This window comes from Meles meles, chromosome 3, assembly GCF_922984935.1.
Source record: "Meles meles chromosome 3, mMelMel3.1 paternal haplotype, whole genome shotgun sequence".
Taxonomy (NCBI): domain Eukaryota; kingdom Metazoa; phylum Chordata; class Mammalia; order Carnivora; family Mustelidae; genus Meles; species Meles meles.
The window spans coordinates 72,605,884-72,612,615 of NC_060068.1; the positions used below are offsets into that span (position 1 = coordinate 72,605,884).

General features: G+C 35.6%; 1 pseudogene; it reads right to left on the minus strand.

Moving 5' to 3' along the window:
• Positions 1–3,301: 3,301 nt before the first annotated feature.
• On the minus strand, positions 3,302–4,447 carry LOC123938721 (annotated as a pseudogene).
• Positions 4,448–6,732: the final 2,285 nt, after the last annotated feature.

The following is a 6,732-nucleotide window of genomic DNA, read 5'->3' on the forward strand; positions in this document are numbered from 1 at the left end:
CTTTGTCATCTACCTCCTCTCAACTATTTCCCACGCTGCTGAAAATACTCTCCTTTTAATTTCTTGTTAAAAATCCTTCAATGGCCTCCATTTTCTAGAAAATAACATTTAAAGTACTTGGTATGATATGAAATGCAATTCTTGGTCTAATCCCAGTCTCTCTCTAATCTTTTTTTTCTCCATTTTTCAGTATTACTATTATGCTCAAAGTATAGCAAGTGTAAGAGTATAATTCTTCCACATCTATTAAGACTCAATTCACGTGACACCTACACTGTGGTTTTGCAAAGTCTCCTGTATTGAAGCAAAACTAATACATGGAGAAAAAACATTTAAAAACTTCAAGTTATATTAAAATAGAAGATTAAATCTCCTATTTCTCACTTAGACTGTGACTTCCTGTTGCATGTTGTATATACATATAATATTCTCTTTCTCTCTTTCACACACACACAGAGTTTTAAAAAGTGAGCACAGACTAAAGTACATAATGGTATAGACTATGGTATATGTTAAACTAATATTTATTATTGAAAGAATAAGTAAGAGTTTAGTGTAAAAGAGTTTTCAGATTTCCATACTAAAAGGGTTCAGTAAGCAATTCATTTTAGGAAATGTTTCATATTATATCCTCAGTGAATAATTATACCTGAATCTATATGAACTCCCTTCCTTTGGACATAGATGTATGATATTAAATTTGTTTGTCCTTTTGGATTTTTGAAATTATAAAAAAGATGAACCTAGAATTTTAGAAGTACTTAAGAAGAAAAAATATGTTTATAGACTGAGGAAATACCTTGGAAATGCATTAATCCACGATGTTGATGGGAATATAATATATAATATAATGTGATAACACTAACTTTTCTTTAAGGATAGAGATTAAAGTGTTTTTTAAATTACAGTATGTATACTTACTGATAGCATATCCCTTTGAAATTGAAAGCTGAGGAACGATTTGACTGTTATTCTAAGTTCGCAGTGAATGAAATCACAAGAAAATTTCTTGATAGTACTAAATAATGCTAAGTTTGAGTGTCAGGTTTAAAATGTATATTTCTATATTTGCTTTTCATGTGTTTTTTAAAAAAATTTCTGAATAGTCCTTTACTTCCTATGATTTTATACATATAGGGAAAAAGACTATATTCTTGAGGATCTTATGTTTACTTACTACTTATACTGCCATCTGCCTTTTCACTGATGTATTAATTAACTGAACAAATATTTGCCAGTCACTTAATATAGGCCAGAGCTGGGATATATTTTTCGTGCTAAGAACTGGAAATAACAGCAATGAACACTATTAACAATTGATATGGAACTGTGTAACTAGTAATGCAGTTAATAATAACTAACCACGCTAATGTGTGCTTGACTGCACTTGTGATAAATGCTACAACCGGAAGGAAAGGGAGCTCTGAGAGCCAAGACCTATCCTAGTCTGCAGGGTCAAGGATGGATTTTTTGATATAACTACATTTCAACGGAGAACTGAGCAGATTTAAGTCTGTATATTCCCTACAGAGAGGAGTGAAGTATTTCTACAGAGTGGCTATGAGTCTTTAAGGGTTTAGAATCCAAAGGGAGCTTAAAAGGACAGCTTGAAAACCTATGAGTTAATAGAAATAAGAGCTGTCTCCAGAGAAATTAATATGAGTCAGATTAGGTGTACAATTTTATGGACAATTAAAATTGTTGCTTATGTTTCACTGATAATTTGGAGATACCTGCAATAAATCGTGCAAAGACAAGATTTATCAGGTAACTCTAACATAATATTCCTTTGTTTAGAGTTAGATGCACATATTTTGGGATAACCACAGGGTCTGTGGAAAAATTACAATTAATGAATAGGTCAAATAATAATCGAAACATTATTTAGACCAGATTTATAGAGATATTTTATAAAAGTAGAGTCTATCATAATAATGATTCAGCACAAAGGATATTTTTATTTTATTGAAACATGATCAAATTTAAGTTTACTTTTACCAAAATTCTTAGCATCAATTCTTACCTTTAGTTTAAAATACAGACTTATATGGCTTAAAGAAAAAAACAAAAAAACAAAAAACAAAAAACAAAACATATACAATTTAAAGGAAACCAAAATGGAAATTAAATGACAAAAAATGTTTCACTGCCTGTAGAAGGAATTCCCAATTTGTGGATTGTGTATAATGAGAAAGCAGCTAAAAGTGGGGGGGGGGAATATTTGTTGCTTTATCATTAGTTATTTGGATCTCCCTTTTGTGAGCTACCTATTTGTAGCAGTGACTTGTGCCAACTGCCTTAATTTAGGTCTATAGTGACAAATTCACAGAGAATCAAGTGGTTCCCAGATGAATATTATACAAAAGTACCTACTAACCTATGCAAAAGAAAACATGAAGCATTAGAGAGCCCCAGAGCCATGAGATTGGGGGAAAAGGCCATTGAAAATGACTGATTTCATCTTCCTCCTAAGTTTCTTTTGTGACAGAATATTCATGGGAGTGTATATTTGTTCACTGAATTTTTCAGGAAAGACAACAGTAGACAAAGAAATGAAAAACAAGTCACCTCTTGCCAAGAAATATCTATAATTACCAGTGGGGAGGTCTCAGGAAATGAGAGAAATGAAGTAAAATGGAATGAATAAAATACACGACAGAAAGAGGTCTAAAGAAAAATAAATGATGTGTGAAACACAAGAAGAGGACATAAAACATAAATACAAAGGAAAGAGTCTGCAGGAAAATAAAATTCTTTTTTTTTTTCAAGAGAATATTATATCGTTTATTGATTACACATGATAATGGATGATACACAAGCTTTAATCCCATCTATAATTTTATCTGATACCATAATTCAATTTAGATATATTGCATAGGATGTGCCAACAATCATATTAATAACCAAATAAACTCTAGGACTTTGCTTGGGTGACCTTTTAATGGTGAACTCCAGGTCACAACACATTAACTGTCAGTTCAACTACACCAAGGTTTGTGGAGACAATGTCTTCTGTGCCCAAGCAGGTTGCAAATAAATTTCGAATGGAACCTGGCATCACCCTGAAGGAGTTCTAACTTCACACTGTTGGGGTAGTATACCAAGATGGCTTCAGAGTAGACTAACTTTACACAGCACATTTAAAAAAAAGACACATTTATTCAGTGTCATGATCAGACTATTACATTTAGCAATCAACAGCATGGGTGCAAACAAAAAAATCTACATTCAAACCCTTTGTTGGAATGCTTTACACTTTCCACAGAACAGAAACTAAAATAACCTGTTATACAATTAGTCACAAATACAGTCCTCGAGTTTTTTTGCCCATACACATGAGTATTGTCTAAAACATGTCTTCTTTGTAGCAGGTAGGCCCTGCCACCATTGTGCTTGGCTGAGTTCACAAATCTGTTGTAACCTGTAGCTTCCCTGTCACTTCTCTGGCTCTCCTCTCCTGCTAAGCTTTGTTTCCTGGCAGTAATTAAAACCTTCTGCCACTGCCGTAGCTACTGCTGCTGCTGGAACCACCATAGCCACCTTGGTTTCGTAGTTTGGAGAAGTATTGGCCTCCACCACCATAAGGGCCAGAGCTTCTGCCTCCAAAATTGCCTCCTTTCATGGGTCCAAAATTTGAGGATTGATTGTTGTAATTGCCAAAATCATTATAGCTTCCGCCACCTCCAAAGTTGCTCCCATCATTACCAAATCCGTTATAGCCATCCCCACTGCCACCATATCCACCACCACCTCGACTGCCACCAAAGCCACCTCGACCACTGAAGTTTCCTCTGCGACCAAAGTTGTCATTCCCACCAAAACCACCTCTACGACCACCACCAAAGTTTCCAGAACCACTTCGACCTCTTTGGCTGGATGAAGCACTAGCCATCTCTTGCTTAGAGAGTGCTTTCCTTACTTCACAGTTGTGGCCATTCACAGTATGGTATTTTTAAATGACAATCTTGTCTACAGAATCATGGTCATCAAATGTTACAAAAGCAAAACCCCTCTTTTTGCCACTGCCTTGGTCAGTCATGATCTCAATCACTTCAATTTTCCTATACGGTTTGAAATAATCTCTTAGATGATGTTCTTCAGTGTCTTCTTTAATGTCACCAACAAAAATCTTTTTCACAGTTAAGTGGGCACCAAGTCTTTGAGAATCTTCTCTTGAGACAGCCCTCTTTGGTTCCACAACTCTTCCATCCACCTTGTGTGGCCTTGCATTCATGGCTGCATCCACCTCCTCCACAGTGGCATCTGTGGCAAACCCAAAGCCTTTGGAGCGCTTGGTGTTTGGATCTCTCATTACCACACAGTCCGTAAGTGTTCCCCATTGCTCAAAATGGCTCCTCAGACTCTCATCAGTTGTTTCAAAGTTCAGACCTCCGATGAAGAGCTTCCTCAGCTGTTCACGCTCTTTGGGAGACTCTGACTTAGACATGACGGCGGTGGGAGGGGAGACTTTAATGATCCTTACTCAGCGGCATCCAGGGGCAGACAGGAAAATAAAATTCTTATTTAAAATTTAGGTAATAGTGAGTTTTCATCTATTCATAAATCATCAAATTATTTGTATTATTTATATTATTATCTTGCAATTTTATTAGTTTTTGAACTGACTTTGCAGAATCCAAGGCCATTAATTTTTTCTAATATAAAAGGTACAATATATAAAGCAAATGTAGTTATTTTCTACATTTGAACACACTATACTATTTACTCTTTGAAAAGAGATTTTATCATTTGTACTAACTTAAAACCTTTCCCTGGGAAGGGAATATGTCACTGAAATGCAGTCCAGCTTAATACCCAAACCCAGTCAAGCTCAACCAACTCAAATCCAACCTGGTGAATACAGCATAATAGGTGTATCTGGGAGGTAGCCTTACTTCAGCTTAACTTTGGGAGATATATCCATATGAAACAGTAGTCCTATAAATGGTTGAAGAGAGTAGGATCCATTGTAGGGAAAGATGGTTGAGGTAGATCTCAACTTAGGACAGACTGGTCTTATATATATAGGCAACTGGGACAGACCCGTGAATGAATAATTAAGGCAGAATTTTCAGTTTAGAGAACGAGGCTTTCAAAGAAGTGTGTTTGTGGGGAGAGGTGGTGGTGGTTTAATACTTACAGCCAAAAATTCTCAGAATTTGTCCACAAAGCACAGGAAACCACATGTGCTGACAGAAAAGCAGACTGGGACCTCTGATTTTGTTGTAATATTTCAAATTCTAGGATTCCATGACAAGACTCCATTTCCAAGTCCAATCAGATGTGGTTGGAAAGGCCTGGAGTAGTGTGTGGTTGGGAAGGCCTGGAGTTGCTGGTAATTTTTTGCGTCAGAAATAGGATTTCGGGGTGCCTGGGTGGCTCAGTGGGTTAAAGCCTCTGCCTTCAGCTCAGGTCATGATCCCAGGGTCCTGGGATCAAGCCCCGCATCGGGCTCTCTGCTTGGCGGGGAGACTGCTTCCCTCTCTCTCTGCCTGCCTCTCTGCCTACTTGTGATTTCTGTCTGTGAAATAAATAAATAAAATCTTAAAAAAAAAAAGAAAAAAAAAGAAATAGGATTTTGTCAGAAATAGGGTTTTAGGAACTAGGATGGAGCAGATTAGGTAAAAAATGGACATCAAGCTGTGTAAAGACAGAAACCACAGCTCAGGAGGCTGGGACTTACAGTAATAAAAATAATAACTGAGTACTCATATTAGTCCCTGCACTGATTAGTTTATATAAATTGTTTTACTTAATTTCATGAGCATGCTGTAGGGTAGGTAGTATTATTATTCTCATTCAAACCTGAGGATAAGGAGAATAACTATCATGCTGAAGATCACATAACTAGTAAGTGCTGAAGACATTATACAAAATATCTTTATTAAACTGTAGAGCTTATGTCTCCAAAACAACTTAGAAGAAAGTATTGAGTGTGATTATAAAACAACACACACATACAAATAAAAATATAATACTGACTTAAATAAAGACAGAAAAAATAAAATTATTTGGGAGTAGGGAAATAAGTACCAAAGGACACCAGTAATTGACCACAGTTTCCCTAAAGGGTTGGAAAAGGACAAAAGACTATTCCATTTACTTTGGGGTTTTAGTACTTCAGAGCACTCTTTCATGGCTAATATTGTTATTCCCATTCTGCTGATATGGAAACTGAGAACTGAAGATGTTAAGATCCTTGTCTGAGGTCATAAATTTAGTAAGAGATAGTTAACAAACCAGAGCAGTTTGTTTATTGTGTTTCAGAGTCAGTATTCTGAATGACTACACTGTACAAGCACAGATACATAAATAATGAGGCTCAACATTCAGAGAAAAGATCAGATCACTTTTAGAAACCAAGATCCTTTTTTATGAATAAGGCAAGCAATGTATTGAGAAAGGAAATCTATTTTCAACTACTTATTTTTTTTCCTTGCATGCAATTGTTTATGGCTTATTAAAATACTACTAAATTTGACAATTATATTTCTGGTACATGATTAATTTTACTTCAATACAATAAATGTGCAAACAATAACTTTGACTTTCTAAATGACATTGTGTGAATTTTGTTTTCAATTATGTTTTCAATTATGAATACAGTCTACCTCCTGAGGTTTCCAGTTAAGATAAAAGGGTATGTCACAGTTAGGAACAGTCAACTCATCAAGAGTCATGTTGTGAAGTGGGTTCTATGAATCCCTGCCAGATGGAATTATTTGTAATGAT